Source organism: Anabrus simplex, chromosome 1 (genome assembly GCF_040414725.1).
Source record: "Anabrus simplex isolate iqAnaSimp1 chromosome 1, ASM4041472v1, whole genome shotgun sequence".
Lineage (NCBI taxonomy): Eukaryota > Metazoa > Arthropoda > Insecta > Orthoptera > Tettigoniidae > Anabrus > Anabrus simplex.
The window spans coordinates 509,458,469-509,481,265 of record NC_090265.1 but is presented as its reverse complement, the minus strand read 5'-3'; the positions used below and the strand labels follow the sequence as shown (position 1 = coordinate 509,481,265).

The following is a 22,797-nucleotide window of genomic DNA, read 5'->3' as shown; positions in this document are numbered from 1 at the left end:
GGAAACAGTACGACTTACTATGAAATATGCTATAATATTGAAGTATATTTTATTTGACAATTTGGAGAAATGTTAGTTCATATATGCAGACATTTTGTATTTATTCAGTCCTCTGACGTCATCATTTGAATGTTAGTTCATATATGTAGACATTTTCTATTTATTCAGTCCTCTGACGACGTCATTCGATAATGATTTTAATGATCACTATTGGCGTCAAAACCTAGGCCATCGATCCCTTTTCGAATGAATCCTTGATCTCGATTGTACATAGTTGTAGTAAAGTAGTGGAGAACGAACAGTCTCAACAGTATAGGTAATTGTTTAGCAATTGAACTGATGTATGTAATCAGTGGGATAACTAGTTCAGTATTTTCTTCCCGTATTAAGGTAGTTTATCACTGTCTATTGATGCAGTGTACTAAAACGTTACAGAATATTTGACCATTACTTTGCAAATCATTTAAGTAACTGCGTAATATTCTTAACGTAGTAGTACCAAATTATCAATTTAGCATTGTATGTTGCCTCAGTTTGTCCTCTGTTTAATATCGTAAGGAAATCATTTCAGCCTCTTCTGTAATACGCATTTATTAAGTCGTCGTTATTATAAATGCATTTCTGGATGCAAGTTACCTATACCAGATAGTTCTCTACTTTTTTTTTTTTGGCCTCTTATTTGTTGAATTTTAAAAGGTATAGTATTGTGTAATGTTGTCACATATAATGGAACTCTTTTGAAATTGATCTGAAATTTTATTTTCTTCATAAAAACAGCATTGAAGTCGAACCCTTATTCGTAATAAGACGTGAACAACTCATTTTTTCAGTAGCAGACAGATTCTTGTAACTTACGAGCCAAAATATTCTGTGACCGAAAAATATTTCTTGTACAGAGTACATACTGTATTTACAAGTTCCAGTTTTGAAGATCTTTCTTCAACTTTTGATGGAGCTTACGGTGTACAGTTTACATATATGAAACAAATGTGATAAAACTGAGAAACAGTTTTGCTCGATATTTTAATTATAGTGTTGACATTTTTCTGACGCCATACTTCACTTGTTTGTTACTTACCTAGTAGGAAGACTCACTGTGGATAGGATTGTGATTTACGATAGATGGCTCTTTTTCTCTCTGATAATAATATTTAAAACCAGTATGTAGCTGTCAACAAGAATATACACAGAAGTTTCAGTTAGTAAAGAACTATCAATAATGCTTATAAGGTGCAGGAGGAGGTGGTGCATGATGAGGTAGTGCAGGTAGCGCAGGAAGTTTGAGACTTAAGTGAATGTCTGGAATAACAGGTGCGGGGAGTGCAGGGGCATGCGGGATGGGTAAAATAAGAGGTGCAGGATGTAAGACGATAGGTAGAGGAAGTAGACCACATGGAGCACAACAGGGCTTAAGGCATGGAACTGGTGAATGTAAGAGTCTTCGGACAGTTACTGGTTCCTTCGATAATGTTTCAAGGATCCCATTCTTGTTGGGACTGAATTCATCCTCTGTACAAATTTGTAACTGGCCAGTCAATAGGTTCCACAATCCGCTGTCTGCATGCTTGCTGAAATCCAGTCCAGGAACGTTCTGTGGAAATAACGCAATGATGTGTAAGTTACATCTAGTTGATGGAGTATTACAACAACAAAAAGCATAATTACAGCTCCGAGGATTCTATCTTCAAACATAATTGATATGTGAATGGATATTAATCTTTATCATCTTCACAATTAATGTGCAAATATTTGCCTTCTCTTCTAGTCCCAAGATAGCAGGTTCGATCCCGGCTAAGGTTGGTGGCATTTATGGGTGTTAAATGTGACAGTTCCTTATTGTTGGCTTCTGTCAAATTAAAACATTCCTGCGTAACATAACCCCGACACCCCTACGTCTGTTAAGGCCACTAGCATTAGTATGGACGTTCAAGAAGAAGAAGAAGAAGAAGAAGAAGAAGAAGAAGTAGCAACATTTTGGCTTTCGTCCTCATGTGAGCTCAGCTTGCACTGGGCCAACGCCACGCCACTTGTTTTTCGTAAGAAGTAGTTCCCATTCTGATGGCTGAACGTTGGCAGGAAGTTACACTTTATTGATACAGGAGCAAATGCAATTTCTCTGTGTGTGTTCATTCTGTTCATTTAACTCAGTCCGCAGTTAACTGTGAAGAGATCAGTATAATTCCAATCTTTGTGTTATTACACACATTATTTTATGTTATTACTAGCTGATGCACCCGTGCTTCGCTACGGGATTCTTAGAAAGACTGACTTTGTGGTTTTCCTAACTGAAGTTTGTAACATAGGTCATTACAAAAACGTCAGTAGGAATATAGCGATTGAAAGCAATGTTATCATATAAAAGACTCGATCAAATGGAAAACCGCACATTTTCTCACTTTTAACGAACAAAACTACGGTGCCGATCTAACAGTCCAAAGTTCCAGAACTGGAATAACCAGGCCGCAGACAGTCGTGTGAACACTCCTCTGCCATTAGGGTCTATTCCGTTAAATATGCGCACTGTTCATTCCAATCAGTGCCTCAGAAAAGGAATTGAATAGCTCGAATGCTATGATGAACCAGTGTGTTACGTACCAGTAGTATCATAAAATTTATGAACCAGAGGATTGGAATGCTAAAGAAGAAAGTTATCTAACTCCCCAGCTACTTCCCGTCAATATTCAGGCAGGCTGTTACACTCGGTACAAGCGGGCGAGTTGGCCGTGTGGTTAGGGGCGCGCAGCTGTGAGCTTGCATCCGGGAGATAGCTGACTCGAACCCCACTATCGGCAGCCCTGAAGATGGTATTCCTTGGTTTCCCATTTTCACACCAGGCAATGCTGGGGCTGTACCTTAGGTAAGGCCAAGGCCGCTTCCTTCACACTGGTAGCCCTTTCCTATCCAATCGTCACAATAAGACCTATCTGTTTCGGTGCGCGGTAAAGCAAACTTAAAAAAAATACTTGGTACGCAGCAATAACCCTGTCTGTCGGAGATGAGTCGCAACAGAACACACAAAGGACATCACAACAAACAATGGTCAATGTAATGTTGATTAATTGTTGATCAACTTTATCAGCTGTCTATATTGTAGGCCTTAACATTTAGTTTTTTTCCGACTCGGTGATATTAGGGCGTCTTATAAAATTATTTATAGCGTAGACTGTAGTTCCTTATTCTCTGACTTTACATACCGATTTCCATTAAATTCAATTTACCCATTTTCTCGAGACTCGGAGCTGATATGGACTTAGTAAGAAAAATCCAAATTTATGAATGTCTCTGTGATCATAGCCGGTACGGTAACAATGTATAAGACATGAATGATCGGAAATTTAATACTATATAACTTTAGTTGTGTAGTAGTATTTATCGATACGACCACAAATAACATAATTATTTGAGAATTAAATTGTAGGCCTTCCCCTAAACTACCATTTTACTCAGCGTAAATAAAATTTATAGCGTAGATTGTAGCGACTTGTATACAGATTTTCATTAAATTCTCTTCAGCCGTTTTCTCGTGATGCGTGTAGATACGTAGGTACATACAGACAGACAGAAATTACGGAAAATTAAAAAGTGCATTTCCTTGTTACTGTGGACACGACTGATAACAGAAATACCATCCTTTTTAAACTCTGAGCAATGTACAGACAAAACTCTTATTTTAGATATATAGACTGGAACTAGGAATTTTTCGTGCTGCACCTTAATTCTTTTTCGCTGTTAAAATGCTCAAATTGGCTAGTAAAAATTGGGGAAGTAGGAAAAGGATGCCCTGTAATTTGATCATACATTCGTTTCCTAGCATCGAGCTCGACAGCTGCAGTCGCTTAAGTGCGGCTAGTATCCAGTATTCGGGAGATAGTATGTTCGAATCCCACTGTCGGCAGCCCTGAAGATGGTTTTCCATGGTTTCCCATTTTCACACCAAGCAAATGCTGGGGCTGTGCGTTAATTAAGGCCACGGACGCTTCCTTCTCACTCCTAGCCCTTTCCTCTCCGATCGTCGCCATAAGACCTATCTATAATAATTTCGTGTGGCTATTTCTAGCCGAGTGCAGCCCTTGTAAGGCAGACCCTCCGGTGAGGGTGGGCGGCATCTGCCATGTGTAAGTAACTGCGTGTTAATGTGGTGGAGGACAGTGTTATGTGTGGTGTGTGAGTTGCAGGAATGTTGGGGACAGCACAAACACCCAGTCCCCGAGCCACTGGAAATAACCAATGAAGGCTAAAATCCCCGACCCGGCCGGGAATCGAACCCGGGACCCTCTGACCCGAAGGCCAGCACGCTGACCATTCAGCCAGCGAGTCGGACCAAGACCTATCTGTGTCGGTGCGACGTAAAGCAACTTGCAAAAAAAAAGTTTCCTAGCAGGAAAACTGTTTTATTTGCACTTGCTTGCACCTTTTCTCAGTGCAAGCACCTTTCTGCACCTTTTCTTTATGTCAGAATTTTTTCTCCCACTTGTTAAGTATGTTTTTGGCTCCTTTTTCCGCATTTCATTTCTAAAGAAATTAATAAAAACCGAACGTTTCGTCTGTAAAGCTTGGTCAACGTCAACAGGCACAAGTGCTGCGTATTTTACAAGCTATCGGCGTTTACCAACCTGAAACCTATGTACTGTAATGTAAAGCACGGGACCTGCATTCCACATGCATTGCATCGAGCTTGTGAAGCACTAAAAGATGAATATTCAAATGCAAATACATTTCTGTCTTGCATAAAGAGGTACTAATAAAAAGGCTCCTACTAGGAAACAAATGTATGATGAAAATACAGGACATCCTCTTCCAACTTCCCCAGTTCTTACTGGATGGAGTACTTGAGTAAAGGCTGTAGTGTTTATTTGCAACCATTTTAAGGCTATATTAAATTTCTTAAATGGGCTGTTGAAGTGTGATGGAAGCACTGGAGGGTATTGCAAAGCAGGCACTAGAACAGAGCTTAGCAAAAAAGCTGATATTAAGGATGTTGCAACAAACAGGCATTTAATATCGACTGCAAACGAAATATGCACGCACCGCTTGTGTCTGTTGACGTTGAACATTCCGTTTCTATGTATAAGTAGTCTATTCACTTAGTGACCGGAGGTGCAACCTCACTGAAAATAACATTGGTATGTTGGATGTTATCTCTTTTGGTAGGTTTTTGGACGTGTGATTTTAATAACATTGTGTTCTGCAACTTGTTTTAGGCATATTTGTAATACATGATAACGTGAGTGAATTGTGTGTTCTTATCAGAGCCCGGATTATATGTAATATACAAATGAGAAATATGTACATAAATATGTAGCTAAAATTGACCAAATATGTAGTTAAATGTGTAATAAATAAAACATACGTAACTGAATATCTAAGCTTTATTTGATGTGTTCTTGTACACAGAAAAGGAAACAAAACCGAAAAAAGTTAAAATTGCAGATGTTATTCAAACTGTAATTTTCATTTGGAGGCTCAATTATTAACTAAATACTTTTTCAAATTTTCTGCGGTCATCGAATGTCTTCTATATGTAGTAAAAGACCTTTCAACTTCACATGAAGTCACTGGCACGTATTTCAAATTCCCCGGCAAAGAAATATTTCATCGTAGACTTGCCCAAGCAAGGAGGGTCCTTATTTTGAGAGAAGAAATCTCATCTCATGAAATACAGATACGCTTATTAGAAAAATGTTTCTGAAGACTTTTGTATGGAGTGTAGCCCTTTATGGAAGTGAAGCATGGAATATAACTGAAGAATAACAGAAGAGTCACTAAATCTGAGAGGGGAACAATGTGACAAAATTTGTGCAAGGGAAGATTGTAGACACAGCTCAAGACACTCAAAACTTGCACCGTCAACACAGCTAAGGGATACGATTCTTTGACTGAATACCTCACTTTAAATTATGTTTAGATGTTAGAGGCGCACAGGCTTTTTAAACTATTTTCAAATGTTTAATTAAAAATCTTAAGTCTATGTAAAATTAGTGAAAAAGTAATTGTTTTCTTTCAAATGCGCTATATCCTTCAGAATATTTAAAATAATATTTTACATATTATGTAATATTTTTCAAATTACTTATTATGCACCGAAATATGTAAAAATATGTAACTTTAAACTCCTAGAATAATGGTCCTTTTAGTGTGATTCGCTGACATTTGAGGTTTTCTTGTAGCAACATATATGGGAACAGAATATGTAATTACATATAATCCGGGCTCTAGTTCTTATATATGATGTGAAATTAATGTTGATGATTTTTGTATTATTATTTACATTTAAAATTTGTACCTTCTTTTGCACCTTTTTCGACTAAATTAAAGCACCTTTTTTGCATCTTTTTCATCAAAATTTTGCACCGAAAATTCCTAGCTCTAGTTACAGACAATTTGTGTCCCAGTATTATTAAGTACAGTAAGTGAAGTAAACTTTTAGTGTAATATATCGATATGTTTATACTAGAACATCAATTTGTGTCTGACACCTGATAACATGTTTATGTAAAGAAATTCAATCGCGAACCAGTTTCACATAGGAGTACGGTACGAAGACTTACCCTTAGATTAAGGAACGTCAGGAATTCCTACGCCAAAACATCGTATTCTGACCGAGGAAAAACTCGACCAAATTAGGGACGTTGGAATGTTCTCCAAGGACATTTCTGCTTCGTGGTGCTCAGAATATGGGTGTCTCATAATTCTCAGCCCATAAAACAACAATAATGTGAAAATGAAATTTCACGAAGTCATCCTAGTCCAAGAATTACAACCACGTACATTGCAAGTTGGTGAACTTCGGTAACTGGATTTTGCGGAGTATTTTTACTGATATTGTCGGTTTACTAATTCTTAGACGAAACATCGTTTGGCTTACATGGTTATGTTAATTCACAAAATGATATGCACAGGAACAGGGAATTTTCTCTGTTCCGACCCGGATATCCGTTACGGTGATTCCGAAGCGAAAAAAATCCGGGCACCCGTTACACATAGTTCAGTGCGTGCCTCAGTCGAGTTGCCGGGTATTCTCTATGCCATGTCTTGGCGAGTGGATGGTGACTGAGTATCTTGCATAGCTCGCCCATTGCTGTCAAGGTCTCATCTAGTCTGCGATAAGCTTCCGTACAGCATGATTGATTCTTATACAGCAGTAATTGATCGATTTAGGACGTCAAGGTCTCATCTAGTCTGCGATAAGCTTGCGTACAGCGTAATTGCTTCTTATACACAAGTAATTAATTGATTTAGTACGTTTCATGGCTTCTGAAGTGTTGAACTGCGTATTTTCGTGTACTGTAGATTTTAAAATGCAATTCGCACCGAAATTTTGAAGGTTCGTGAGGCTAAATTGCAGAGAGTAGACTGGAATATCATTACGCGCTGCAACTCTTGCCTACAAGCTGAGGGACATCATTTTCACCGCTTACTGCAATGGGGTAAGTTGCATTGCTTTTCTGTTCTTCAGTCTGATTATTATTAATCGTGGTTGACGAGTTATTGCTGGCGTACGGTAACGGTGTAACAACGACCGCGCTCTTGTTTACTGACTGATACGCTGCATGCAGGCAGGACGGCAATCCTCTTTGCGGGACTCGCCCTGTATCGGTGCTTGCGTGTATTCTGGGCGATTCATTTGATTCAGTCCCCCTTCCCTGAGCAATTGCTTCTTTGCTTCGCCAACTTTACCTTGCCAAACGTAGCTCTCTGTGCCAGAGAACGTTAATGTACTTTTTCTTTTTTTACGGAGAAAACGAACTTTTCTAACAACTTAAATTGAGGGTCACATTTTCCCTCCCTTTCAAATTGAAGGATATAAAAAAAAAATTATGAGTGTACTATTTTACATCGGTATTCACATGCCATATATATCACAGTTATTACGTAAGATGCATTTTAATTTAGATTACTGACTTAACTATTTTATTTTCTAGTTAGTACAAACCAAACCCCATGACACAACAGCCCCGACGGGCCTTGGTCTACCTAGTGACCGCTGCTCATGAGGTGTCGTATGGTTAGCACGACGAATCCTCTCGGTCGTTATTCTTGGCTTTCTTGACTGGGGCCGCCATCTCACCGTCAGATAGCTCCTCAATTGTAATCACGTAAGCTGAGTGGACCTTGAACCAGCCCTCAGATCCAGGTAAAAATCCCTGACCTGGCCGGGAATCTAATTCGGAGCCTCCGGGTAAGAGGCAGGAACGCTACCCCTACACCGCGGGGCCGGGTATTTTCGAGTTAGTACTGTGTGAAAATTTCAGAATAACTGGTCTTCATTCATCTTTCTCATCATCATAAGATTATAGATCGCAACATTGTAACGAACGAATATCCGGATAATGCGAGAATCAGCTTGTGAGTAAACGGGTTCGCGGGTAATACGGGTACCCGAACAGCCGGATATAATTGGACCTAATGAATACACGAGGTTCCACTGCAAAATATAAAAACTGGGGTATTTTATGCTGCAACTGCAGGAAGAAGCCCATAGTTATAGAAGATACTGCCGATTCAAAAAGGTACCTCAGAATACATTTTGGACAGTTGTCTTATAGTGAATATTCCAACAAGACTCAGCAACAGCGTACACTCCTCGAAATTTTTTGGAATAAATAAGGGATATTTTTGATAACAGGACATTAGTACATGGCTATATCGTGTACTTTTCCCCAAGCTTAATATGTGTAGTCTTCCGTGGGGAACCTGAAAAATACTAGCCTGCAAACTATAGGGGAACTTAGATGACAGAAATTGGAATACGTATGAGGACTTAGCCGTTACGAGTAAGTGCACATTTCATTAAAATACGTCAAGAATGTGTGACCACAGATGGCCACAACTTTAACAACTCCTATTACGCTGAATAGCACTCATTACGAAATGAAAGTAATACTTTTTGCAGGCAGTTATTGATCAAGTTGCGCAGGAAAAATACAAGGTGAACGCGTCCCTCGACGAACCGCCGACGGTCGTGACCTCAGCTGTGGACGAAGTATGAATTTTCCTCCCTTTATTATTATTATTATTATTATTATTATTATTATTATTATTATTATTATTATTATTATTATTATTATTATTAACCTGAGCAAGTTCTTTGAATAACTAATATAATATCCGTCCTTCCTTTCGAGCAATGCTTTCTTTGCTTTTAATATAAACGAGAAGTAATTAATTGTGGAGTAGCGATGTTCAGAAATTTATTTCGAGATAAAGCACGATGAAATTACAGCCATTTTGGCTATACTTTGCATATGAATTACCATCCATCATTTTGCGAATCGGGCGAGTTGGCCGTGCGGTTTAGGGCGCGCAGCTGTAAGCTTGCATCCGGGAGATAGTGGGTTCGAACCCCACTGTCGGCAGTCCTGAAGATGGTTTCCAGTGGGTTCCCATTTTCACACCAGGCAAGTGCTGGGACTGTACCTTAATTAAGGCCACGGCCGCTTCCCACTTCAGGTCTTTCCTATCCCATCGTCGTCATAAGACCTATCTGTATCGGCGCGACACAGTAAACTACAGCCCACAACAATTCTGAAATATGAATAAGCACGCATAGCACACTCAGTAAAACTGTAGCCTCTAAACGCTATCCGCAGAATGGCGCACCCATTCCTCAGCTGGCTTAACAAACGGATAACGACGTTTTACACAAATGAGACAAACGTAGTAGCTTCACGTGACCCCTACTTCGCAAAATTAGTAACCTGTTCATTAGTGAAGGTGACCACAGCTAAAAATGCTCGAAAACCGGTAGTTACGAAGAAAATGCATGTGACGTTTCTTGTAGAATATGCAATTTCAAGGCCACATAGTGCACTTCATTTTTCGATAGCGCCAACAGTTTACCCGTTGTTTTAGTTGATGTAAAGCAAACATTGCCCAAATTTGGGATATACCTCCGTGAATTCCCCACTTGTTCGATACGGTGAAACATATCAAAATCAAAAGTATCCCATGTGGGACTCGGGATTTCAAGCTATATCCTTACAAATTTTCTGCTCAATCGGTCCAGTAGTTCTTCAATCTTCAGTCGTCACTCATCTGCATTTAGGGCAGTCGCCCAGGTGTCAAATTCCTTATCTGTTGTTTACCTAGTCTTTTCTTAAATGATTTCAAAGAATTTGGAAATTTATCGAACACCTCCCTCGATAAATTACTCCAATCCCTAACTTTCCTCAAAACGAGTATTTGCTCCAATTTATACTCTTGAATTCTAACGTTATCTTCATATTATGTTCTTTCCTACCTTTAAATACACCATTCAAACTTACTCGCCTACTAATATCATTCCACGCCATCTCTTCACTGACAGCTCGGAAAATAACGCTTAGTCGAGCAGCTCGTCTTTCTCCCAAGTCTTCCCAAACCGAACTTAGCAAGATTTAGGTAACCCTACTCTTTTGTCTGAAATCACCCAGAGCAAATCGAGCTGTATTTTTCCCTCACTCAGTTCTCGAATCAACTAATCCTGGTTAGGGTCTCATACGCTGGAACCATAGTCTCATTGTGGCCTTACCGGAGACTAATGTGTCCACTCATTTACATTCTTACTACTACCCCTAAATACCCTTCTTATAACCATATGAAGAGATCTGTAATCTTTGTTTACAATCCCGTTTATGTGATTACCCCAATGGAGGTCTTTGCTTATATTAACACCTAGATATTTACAATAATCCACATGAGAAACTTTCACCCCATCAAGTTAAACTTACGAGTTAAACTGACAACTGACTTTTCCTATTTGTGACAATCATAACCTGACTTTCATCCCGTTTATCATCTTACCATTGCCTGTTGTTCATCTCACACCATTGTCGAGGTCTTTTTGCAGTCGCTCACAATCTTATATATTAAAAAATAAGGTTTCCTACTATGAACCTTATTTTTTAAATATAAAGGCCACAGGCAGGCATTTATACAAGTGGAGGCATATGCTTCCCCTAGTGCACCGTCACTGCATTGTCCTACATAGAGGCTTGCAGTGGTGTCTCAAACGGTGTATTAGCGCCACGTCTTGGAAAGGTGTAGCAATCCAACTGATGAGCCCACTGCTACACTGGGGCGAAACGCTGGTAATTTCACGATTTAAAAAGCCTAAAGAGCTTAATAATATGTATTACCTTTGTATCGTGTAACATCATCCGCAAAAGGCCGTATCTCTGATTCCAGTTCTTTAGTCGTAACCGAGCAAGTGGTTGCGCGTTTTGGGCCATGTACCTATCAACTTGCATTCGGGAGATAGTGGTTTCGAACCCCACTGTCGGCAGTCCTGAAGATGTATTTCCGTCGGTTCCATTTTCACACCAGGAAAGTTCTGGGGCTGTACCTTAATTAGGCCACGGTCGCTTCCTTCCCTCTTCTTTCCCTTCCCTATCTCCCCTTGCCTGTCGTAAGATATGTCTGATGCGACCGTGCCGCTTGCGACCCGTGCCACTAGCGACCGGCGTTGACAACCTAGTTTTAATTTAACAAGCAATGTCATCATCCAAGATAAGGAAAGCTAAACCAGAACAAGAAAAGGTTACAAATTAGGCAAAACATTTATAGCACTGCTTCCCAGGTGGGGAATGACATTTTTTCTTTGTTCTGTTCAAATAGCGAACCTACTATAACCAAAAACCGCGCACAACATTTAATTATGTGCACTGAATTAGTCGTCGGTAAAAAAAATTAAAAAAATAAAAAAATAAATAAAAAAATGGCGTATGACATTTCGTGCCGGAGTGTCCGAGGACATGTTTGGCTCGCCAGATGCATGTATTCTGATTTGACGCTGTAGCCGACCTGCGCGTCGTGATGAGGATAAGATGATGGAGACGACACATAATCCCAGCCCCTCTGCCAGCGGAATTAACCCATGATGGTTAACATTCTCGAACCTGCCGGGAATCGAAACCCTGTGACTAAAGGCCAGCACGCTAATCATTCAACCATGAAACCGGAGTCGTCGGTAAATACAGCCGATATAAATCTTTACGGAGAACAATCCCAACGAATGCGTGATAGGTTTAATTAATGAGTACATTTCCGTGACGGAAGTTCAAATAAAACATGCATACATTATATGACACACAAAGGTAATATCTAAAACCAACTAAAGAACTCGTCGTTCAAAACTAAATCACTGTAATGTATAGTTTAGAATGCCATTAATAGAGATATTCCTCCCCAGGAGAAAACATAGATGGGTCATAAATAATGCAAGATATATTTAAGACCAAAACCCTAAGAATGCGGGGGGGAACTTTACAATCAGGTAATTCTATTCTGAATACTACAATGACATAAGTTCAGCTATATTTTAACGAAGATTGTGTTTGTAAATAATAATAATTTGGCTTTACGTCCCACTAACTAATTTTACGGTTTTCGGAGACGCCGAGATGCTGGAATTTAGACCCGCATGAGTTACTTTACATGCCAGTAAATCTACTGACACGAGGCTGGCGTATTTGAGCACTTTCAAATGCCACCGGACTGAGCCAGAATCAAACCTGCCGAGTTGGGGTCAGAAGGCCAGCGCTTCAACCGCCTGAGCCATTCAGCCCGGTAATTATATTTGTTTTACAGTTACCTTATCTATAAACACAGTTCTTAGGGATGATTAAGTTCAGTTCCGGGATTTTCGAGAAACAGAAATGACAGAGCAGCATCTTCCTAAGTTGCTTTTGAAAAATTTACTTTGGGAAACTGGTAGTTTTTTTAGAAGACGAAATATGATGATGCGTTTACGCTTTATCTTATAATATGCCCATATATAGAGATGCGTTTCCAAGTGTGGGAGAAGTTACCAAACAAGTTATGTCGGTGCGTTACGGCACTGCCTGTTAGAGCTATTTCGGGAGACGGCTACGTTCGAATCCCCCGTCCACCATCCTCGAAAATTTTCATTTCCAGCCAAACGCCGGGATGGTGCCTTTCGTATGGCCACCTCTTCCTTCTATTCCTACCCCGTACACCCACAGACAACACCCTCACACAGTAGTACATATAGCCCACTCCCATGGGATGTACCGGGAAAAGAAGGTACAAATCTGACGAGCCGAACATGTCCTCGGACCTTCCGGCACTAAAAGTCGTACGCTCAAAAATAAAATTTGGAAACGTTCAATGTAATCATAAGAAGTGGTAGCATTTATTAAGATACTTTGAAGTTTCGTGAGATCGTGTTACAAAATCAAACCACATTCCAGTGTATACAGCATGGAAGATAACTGATGCACCAAATTAACAGAGTAGATCTTGGAGAGATAATTACAATGCCGTAATGTTCAGGTCTCATGCTTGCACCGTTACGCTAAGAATTGGGAGAAAGGAGACGAGTTGCTCGAATAAACGTTATGTTCCGAGCTGTCGGTGGACAGATGGCCTGGAATGGCATTGGTGGACGAATACGTTTGAGTGTGCTTTTAAAAGTAGGAAAGATCACAATATGAAGATGAAGTTGAATCCAAGAGGACAAATTGGGGCAAATATTCGTTTATAAGAAACTGAGTATGCATTTGCTGGCGAGATGTAGTGTTTACAGTGCACTATATCCACTGGTACGGGCTAGAATTAATTTGTTACTTTCACTGACCTGTCTCAGTCTCATTCTTGGCCTCGACAATACGAAAGTGACAGAGGTATGAGCGATGCTAGTAATGCCATTCCTTATGCAGCCAGTCCCTGTTATGAATGATGTGAAAATATCGCTCATAGGATCGGTTGGTGCATGCATTTCAGTGGGCTTGGCAGGCTGCTATGTAATAGCAACTTATGTCAGTGGCGTATACTGAGGGCTACCAAGGCTATCAGTGAAGCCCACACCTCAAATGCGAGCGATGGAAATCTAAAGCACATTATATTGTAAGCATCTGACACATTGTCCAATTTGCAAACCTTCAAAGCAATGAGAAAACACGTCGCACGTATTTCTGAGAACAAGGCTTCGGAGACTGATATTGCAGCCCAGACTCTCGTCCCTTCTCATCGACTCGCCTCACGCGGCTTGCTGCTGTCTGCCTACAGGTGCGGGGACCGGCGGAGGATAGCTGTGCTAGGCTTCGGTCCGTCAGATCGCCACTGCTATCACCATGCGTTACTCATCGTATACTTCCTCACCTCATCCTTCTGAAATATATAGATAAAGGAGTGCTGGTATTTCACTCTCTTTTACTTCTACATCCTTGTAGGAAGACACTGCAGGGCTGCTGTTTTAGGAGTAATATAGTTTTCTTTTTATTGGTAGATCTGCTAAAATGAAACGCAATCTTTCAGGTTTAGTGTTCTCTTTTGTTGGTTGGAATCGAACCCGTGATCATGGGTCGGACACCACCACTGATCTTCCGAGGAAGATAATTAACCATTGAACGATGGGTACGACCGCTGTAAAATTCAACATTGTCATTGAACGATTATGATGATGTTGTTAATAATAATAATAATAATAATAATAATACAGTAATAATGGTGCATGGCATCTGCATAGGCTTGGTGGTGACCTAATAAGGATAAAATGAATGGCGAAGACGTCATAAACACCCAGTTCCCAAGCCAGGGAAATTAACAGTATGAGGGGGTTGATTCTGAAAATTGAACCGGGGCCGGCGGACCAAAGGCACGCATTCTATCCATTTAGCCTCAAAGCTGGACTTCAATTTGCTAAACCTTAGGCTACCAATTCGATTGATCAGGTGTTGAGTATTGGCGGTAGGAGAGGTCAGGGCAGTAGCTTGTGAAGCAGCCTTGACAATACAGCGGGCAGCTCCGTTGGCTGTTGGATGCAGCTCAAAATGCTTAAGGCTTGATGTTCCCTAAACCAACTATCGAAAAGGGGTAGCCTAAGTCTAGTGGTAGCCCACGTCTTGATACCAGCATACGCCACTGACTTCTGTCTCGGTAAGGAAAGCAACGGGAAACCACCTCACTCCTCATTTCCTTTTTTTTTTTTAGCTATTTGTTTTACGTCGCACCGACACAGATACGTCTTATGGCGACGATGGGATAGGATAGGCCTAGGAATGGGAAGGAAGCGGCCGTGGCCTTAATTAATGTACAGCCCCAGCATTTGCCTGGTGTGAAAATGGGAAACCACGGAAAACCATCTTCAGGGCTGCCGACAGTGGGGCTCGAACCCACTATCTCCCGATTACTGGATACTGGCCGCACTTAAGCGACTGCAGCTGTCGAGCTCGGTCCTCATTTCCTAGTATGCCTCGTCAGTGACGCCTAGGATATCTATGACGGCTGATAGCAGAGCTGTGGAGGATCAAACCAGTCTTCGGGCTGAATACCCAACATACATACACAAGAAACTGAGTGATTGGAATAGTTTACCAAGGGAAATGTTCGATTAATTTCCAAATTCTCTGAAATAATTTAAGAACAGACTAGGTAAACAACCGATAGGCAATCTGTCACTTCGGCGATTCCCTAAATACAGATCAGCGGTGACTGACTGACTGATTGACAGATTGGTTGCATGCGGCACGATATCAGCGTGGTCGTATCCGGCACGGTCGCTTCTGGCACGCAACCTCTCAGTCAGTCACCGCTGATCTGTATTTAGGGAATCGCCGAAGTGACAGACTGCCTATCGGTTGCTTACCTAGTCTTTTCCTAAATTATTTCAGAGAATTTGGAAATTAATCGAACATTTCCCTTGGCAAACTATTCCAATACCTGGGTTTCTTGTGTATGTATGTTGGGTATTCAGCCCGAAGGCTGGTTTAATCCTACACAACTCCGCCAAAGCTGTCATAGATATCCTAGGCGTCACTGAAGAGGCATACTAGGAAATGAAGTGTGAGGTCGATTCCCGTTGCTTTCCTCACCGAGCCAGAAGTTGATATTACATAGCAGTCTGCCAAGCCCACTGAAATGTATGCACCAACCAACCCTTCTTCTTCTTTATTAAATACTGAAGGAACGTTTTAAGCATACGACGAAGCAAATGCCACTATACATGCAACTGTAATCAGTAGACACAACTTCCAGCGTGGCGTGGCATGGCGCATTGTCTGGCACTATCGCGGCAACGTCGGAGGGTCTTACCAGCACAAAACAGATAGTGCCTGTGCATTTATGTCGCCCTATCCAATACAGAAGCAAACTGATATAAAAAGTGAAATAATTTATGTATTTCAGTCATAAAGCATAACTATTGGATACGTAAAAATTACAACGCGACCAAGAACGCAATTTTTCAACCAGCCCGAGTCGAGAAAAAGTTGCCTTAGAAAATACTTTTTTTCTTGCAAAAACAAAACTCCGAAATTTGTAAACTATATTTACAGCATATGCCTTTGCTGGCAAGATGTAGTGTTTACAGTGCGTTATGTCTTCTGGTATGGGCTATATCAAATTTGTTACTTTCATTGACCTGTCTCGGTCTCATCCTTGGCTTTGACAATATGAAAGTGACTGAGGTATGGGTGATGCTAGTAATACCATTCCTTATGCAGCCAGTCCCTGTTATGAATGGTGTGAAAATATCGTTCATAGGGTCGGTTGTTGCATGCATTTCAGTGGGCTTGGCAGACTGATATGTCATAGCAAGGGCTGGCTCGGTGAGGAAAGCAACGGGAAACTACCTCACTCCTCATTTCCCTAGTACGCCTCTTCAGCGACGCCTAGGCTATTTATGACAGCTATTGGCGGTGTTGCAGAGGATCAAACCAGCCTTCGGGCTGAATACCCAACATACATACATTTACAACATACCATTATATATTATGTTAAAATTTGGATTCGATCAGATGATTGGTTTTGGAGAAACGATGTCTTAAATTTGACGGATGGTTGAAACACGTTTAAAAACGGACACTTTTTTGCGTTCCACTTGCGATAAAAAATATTACAATATGAATTAAAAATTCGAAACCTACAAGACTTAACGTGAAATGAAACGAGAAAAATGGTGTTATTGGATTTTCAGTGGGCATATTGGTTATTTCATAAACAACTTCCAAACTCGAGTGCACATAATATTTTGGTCGACAGTAGGTAGCGAGGCCCAGGGAATCATTTTCACGCCCTGTGTGGCCCTTGTCTTTCTTTGGTCAGTACCTTCATTTTTCGAAGTGCCGGACACCTTCCAGTTTTCCCCTTGATTAGTGTTAATTGAGGATGGTTGCCTAGTTGCACTTTCACTTAAAACAATAACCACAACCACCACCAGCCTTCCCTTTCCCATCGTCGCTGAAAGACCTATCTGCGTTGATGCGAAATAAAACAAATTGAAAAAGTGTTTACTCGTATCATGTATAAACAGTACATAAGACATAAAGGTCCAATAATATTGCCTCGAAGAATTCCCCTCGTAATGATTACAGGACAAGACCTGCTCTAATTCTCTGAGTTCTATTTTACTAGAAATATAGCCACCCATTCAGTTACTCTTCTGTCTACTCCAAGTGCACTGTTCTTGTCAGTAGTCTCCCATGATCTACCCTATCAAAAGCCGTAGGTAGGTTCATCGCGATACTGTCAATTTGATCTCCTGAATCCAAAATATCTGCTATACAAGTTGAGCAGAATAAATTTTCCTAAACCCGAACTGCCTTCTATCAAACCAGTTAGTAATTTCTCAAATATGTCTAATATAATCAGGAATAGCCGGGCTGAGTGGCTCAGACGGTTAAGGCGCTGGCCTTCTAACCCCAACTTGGCAGGTTCGATCCTGGCTCAGTCCGGTGGTATTTGAAGGTGCTCAAATACGACAGCCTCGTGTCGGTAGATTTACTGGCACGTAAAAGAACTTCTGCGGGACTAAATTCCGGCACCTCGGCGTCTCCGAAGACCGTAAAAGCAGTTAGTGGGACGTAAAGCAAATAACATTATTATTATTATTATTATTATTATTATTATTATTATTATTATTATTATAATCAGGAATAATGTTTTTCTACATGCAACATGTATCAAGCCAACTGACCCGTAATTTTCGGCTTTAAATTCCTGTCTACACAGGGGCTACTATATCAACTCTCCATTCATTTGGTATAGCTCCTTCATTCAAACAGTAGCCTAATCATATAAATACTTCAGATATGGTACTACATCCCAACCCATTGCCTTTAGTATATATCTCCAGAAATCTTATCAGTTCCAGCTGCTTAGTTTTCATATTGTATATCTTATTGTAAATGTCTTTGTTATCGTAGGTAAATTTCAATACTTCGTTAGTAGACACCACCTCTACCGTTCGGCTCCTTCTCTAAATGGTTAGCGTAGTGCTCTTTGGTTCGGATTCCCGACCGAGTCGGAGATTTTAATTTTAACCTTAAATGGTGAATTCCATTGGCTCTGAGACTGGGAGTCTTTACCGTCCTCAGCATCCCTTTTGTCTCACGCACCACATACAGAACTATCTCCACTACAATAACGCGTAGTACCCTATACATGGCAGATTCCGCCCACCCTCATTGAGGGTGTGCCTTACGAGGGCTGCACCTGGCTAGAAATAGCCGCACGAAATTATTCCCTCCTCTACCTGGACATTATCCATGTAACCAATAATCTTTACATACTGTTAACTTAATTCTTTTGCCTTTTGTAAGTCTTCGCATATACACTCCCCTTGTTCATTCATGATTCTTGGAACATTGTTTTTGGACCTGTTTCTGCCTTCAATTACCTATACATACTGTTCCATTTTTCACTAATATTTGTATGACTGCCAGTTATGCTTGCTATCATGTTATCCTGAGTTGAATTCTTCGTTAGATTCATATTCCTACTAAGTTACTTCAATTTCTCCTTACTTCCACCACCATTTCTAACTTATTTCGTTCCAAACTGCACCTCCTTCGTAGTATCTTTATTTCTGTGTTATAATATAGGGAATCTTTACCATTCCTACCACGTTTACATGCCTGTTTTCACATTCTCCAACAGTTGCTTTAAACCCATCCCTCAGACTCTTTACATTTTATTTACCTATCTGAAACAAACAAGTAAATAAACAAACAAACAAACAAACAAACAAACGGAATCTCATTTTTATTAATAATATAGATGTATTTTATTTGTGGCTCGCCATAAGCGAAGTTGCCGTTATGAGATCAAATAATATACAATCGTGTAGATGAGTGATTACGACCTCACTACAGATTTTATGGTAAACAAATTACCTCTATGAGCGATTTCCACCGAGTATACTAGACCATTTTCAAAATTTGATTCTGGAGACTGTGACCGTTACCAACATTACAATTTAAAATTCGGTTTTGGGTGGGCTACTGTACTTGTATAATGCTTGTGGTGTGAATTATGTCTGTTCATTAAGAATGTTTGGGGTTGCCTAGCCAAGGCTGTAAAGGCGTGCTTAGTTCACCCGGATGATGGGAGTTTTATTTCCTATCGGGAAGACCAAACGTTTTTGGAGTGGCACGTGGCCCTGAGATTCACTCAGCCTGCACCATAATTAAGTACCAGATTAATTCCTGGAGGGAAGATGGCCGGGCGTAGAACTACTTCTCTATCCTACATAGTGCCGTTGTCCGGGTAGTGGATGCATTTACTTTACACCCCCATCTAAGTGTCTTAATGACCTTTATAGAGATGGTTTTGCTTTGCATTGAAAATGTTAGTACTTTGGAATGTAAAGCGAGTGTGTGGGTTTTTCTTAGTGTTCTTGATTGTTAAGACTGTGTCGCTTAGGCCAGGCCAATCTAAGTGGACAACCCCCTTGCTTGATCTACGGCAGTTCGGAGCTCTCAGTACTTAGAGCGAGCCCCGAAGGAAAGAGACAGAGGGAAGTGTGGTATGTGGATGCACATTTTGTGAGACATAAAAATGATTTAAGTATTACGAAAACAAGCTTTTAAAAAATAACAAAATAAAATGCCCTCTTTCTTCATTTTGGACTATACCTGACATTTCTTTGATTTCACCAACTTATTGATATTGGAAAAATTGTTTGAGCAGATTGAATTCGTAACCCTGCATCCAGCGCAACGTCAAACCAAAACCAACGTGACCTATTTTTATTATTCAGGTTCATGACTGAAAATATACCCTGTGTTCGCAAAGATACATAGAGCACGTTAATGCGTGGATACGCTTTTTGTTCCAAGTTCTTCTAAAATGCCGGAGGCCACCTGGAATATTATAGTACCTATCTTTAAAAATTGTGTTCTATTGAAGCCTTATAATTTCTGTTTGAAATTGGACTGGGGCCTTCTCAACATTTATAGAAAAACGCATCATTTTTTATTTTTTTTATTTAGGCGACATTTCTTCTAATTTCTAAACCATTGTCGAATTATTTAAGGGCTTCACAGTAACTATCACTGGTACAGTCGGACAGCCCCACACGATTTTAAAGATGGGAATTTTTTCCTTCCTTTTCACTATTACCTGGTGTTGGCACTGTGAATGTATTTAGCCTAGTTTTACGTTCAGATGTATTTCCTGACTCCATCCCTATGTGGTGAGATGTATTCACTATTGCATGTTTCTGTAGTGGTTTGTCGTGTGATGTATTGTGTGTATTTGAAGATGTGTATTAAGACGAACACGAACACCCAGGCTCCAACCTATAAAGGAATTAACCATTCGTGATTAAAATTCCCCCCCCCCCCCGTTGACTGGCCGACAATCGAATTTGGACTCTCCTAAACCATAGGGCAGTATGCTGACCATTCAGCCAAAGCACTGGACTTATGAGCAATATACATAATTGTGTTAAATTGAGGTTTACAGTCTCTGTCGAATTATTGAACTTATGCAGAAATTGCTACTTGCCTTCCGTGCAGACCGGACGAGTTGGCCGTGCGGTTAGGGGCGCGCAGCTGTGAGCTTGCATCCGGGAGATAGTGGGTTCGAACCCCACTGTCGGCAGCCCTGAAGATGGTTTTCCGTGGTTTCCCATTTTCATATCAGGAAAATGCTGGGTCTGTACCTTAATTAAGGCCACGGCCGCTTCCTTCCCATTCCTAAGCCTTTCCTGTCCCATCGTCGCCATAAGACCTATCTGTGTCGGTGCAACGTAAAGCAAATAGAAAAAATAGTTCCGTGCAGTAGGCCTAATCTCATTTTTTGTCTCAAGCCAGAAATGGTTTGGGAGTGAAAATTTCCATTTTAGTATGATTATGCATCGTCTCATAAAATTAGATCTATCATGTTATCTTTCCTTGGCACTCAAGTCTCAGACCGGCCAGGAAATTTGTCGGATATCATCCAAATTAATGAGTATAACAAAAATGGCAGAGTAATGCATATTTTAATCATTACTGTGTTATTTGAGTTCTGTTAGATAGAATATGAATCAAAAACACATTGATGGCTTTAAATGGCAGGATTAAATAGTAGGATATCCTCTGTGAGAGTTCGAAGAAGGCAGCCTAGTGTTGATTCTTTCTAAACAAAATTTTACCCCGCCTCATTAGTACGTCTGAAAAACGTCAGTAGGTAATGAGGAATTATTTGTTGGAATCTTCTAAATGTTGAGTGACGTGAATACGCGCCATACAGCCCGGGAATAGTATACATTGCAGTGTTCTCCCAAGAAATTTTCATCAGCCGGGTAACAGGAATGAGTAGCCGGACGGAGAATACTACGTAAAAAATGAATAAGATAAAATTTCAATTTATTCCCCTCAGGGCGTTAACAATAATAATATGGCCTCAGCTACCGTGTGCAAACATTTTAATTTGATGCCATTTGGCTGCTTGCTCGTCTATTTCGACGTTCTGTTTTACTCTTTGTTTATTTTTATTTTATTTTGCTAGTTGCTTTACGTCGCACCGACACAGATAGGTCTTATGGCGACGATGGGACAGGGAAGGACTAGAAGTGGGAAGGAAGCGGCCGTGGCTGAGTTTTAGTGAATTTTGTCGGGTAAACACCAACACCAACATCGTACGACATGGAGAGTCGCCCTTCAAAAATCCGACTACTTCTCCCGGGTTCGAACCCGCTATCTCTACCACTGATCCACAGAGGACATTGCCAGTAATAGCAGACAGGTAAACAATTTTAGTGTTATTATTACGAATAAGATGTTCTAGTGTTCTACTGCTCGTTCATAATCAAACAGCAGGGCATGCCATACGGCTTTGTGACATCATGAGGAATCGAGTGCTGTCTTGCGATTCCACGCTAATCCAGACACCATTCGCGCACGACACTACGTTATAGTTAAGCTAAACATTTAAACTCCGATGTAACTGATGAATTATGCTAACAATAATGCAGATTTATGTTTTAAATAAACAGTATTGCAGTATTTAATTTGGAGCACGCAATGATTCAAATATGTATTAATATTACATAACTACATGTATCTAGGTTGTGTTAGTCGGGCTGTCTGTAAAAACGGCAGGGCGGTGCCCCCCACTAAAATGGTCCTAGGGAGAACACTGCATTGCTATATACTTACTGGGTAGATGACGCGATAGATGCAGATTATCAGTAGAGGCAAGAACGAAGCCCGGAGCCTCTTCATGATGTCGTAGAAACAGAGACTGCATACTCGTGGTAGCTCTGCCTGTTAGTTTTATACCCCTCTCGATATCGACAGGTCGGAGCGCGCGTGCCTTTTATTCTAGGTTCTTTAGATAGTGGGTATGAATCACTTGCTAGCTTCGAAAACCTACATCGACCGTGGAAACGTGACAACTAAGTGGCAAACTGCCATCGAACATCTCTCCATTTTATTCAGTCTCGGGTTGCTTTGTTAAATACTTTCTCAATGGTATTGGTACTAGTGTATCTGTAACGATGCAGACTAGATTCGGTAAGGTGTTACAAGATGCAGAATAATTGATCATTTTGACATTTTATGTAGGCATTGGGGCGCAGATATCAGCCAG

At 40.5% G+C, this 22,797-nt stretch overlaps 1 long non-coding RNA gene across 1 annotated transcript; it reads right to left on the bottom strand.

Annotated features, from left to right (window-relative positions):
- Positions 1-735: 735 nt before the first annotated feature.
- Positions 736-22,485, bottom strand: LOC136857033 (uncharacterized). The gene is made up of 2 exons (XR_010858500.2): positions 22,365-22,485; positions 736-1,591 (listed from the first exon to the last, which is right to left on the bottom strand). It is a non-coding gene; the product is annotated as an uncharacterized lncRNA (long non-coding RNA).
- Between the last annotated feature and the right edge of the window lie 312 nt (positions 22,486-22,797).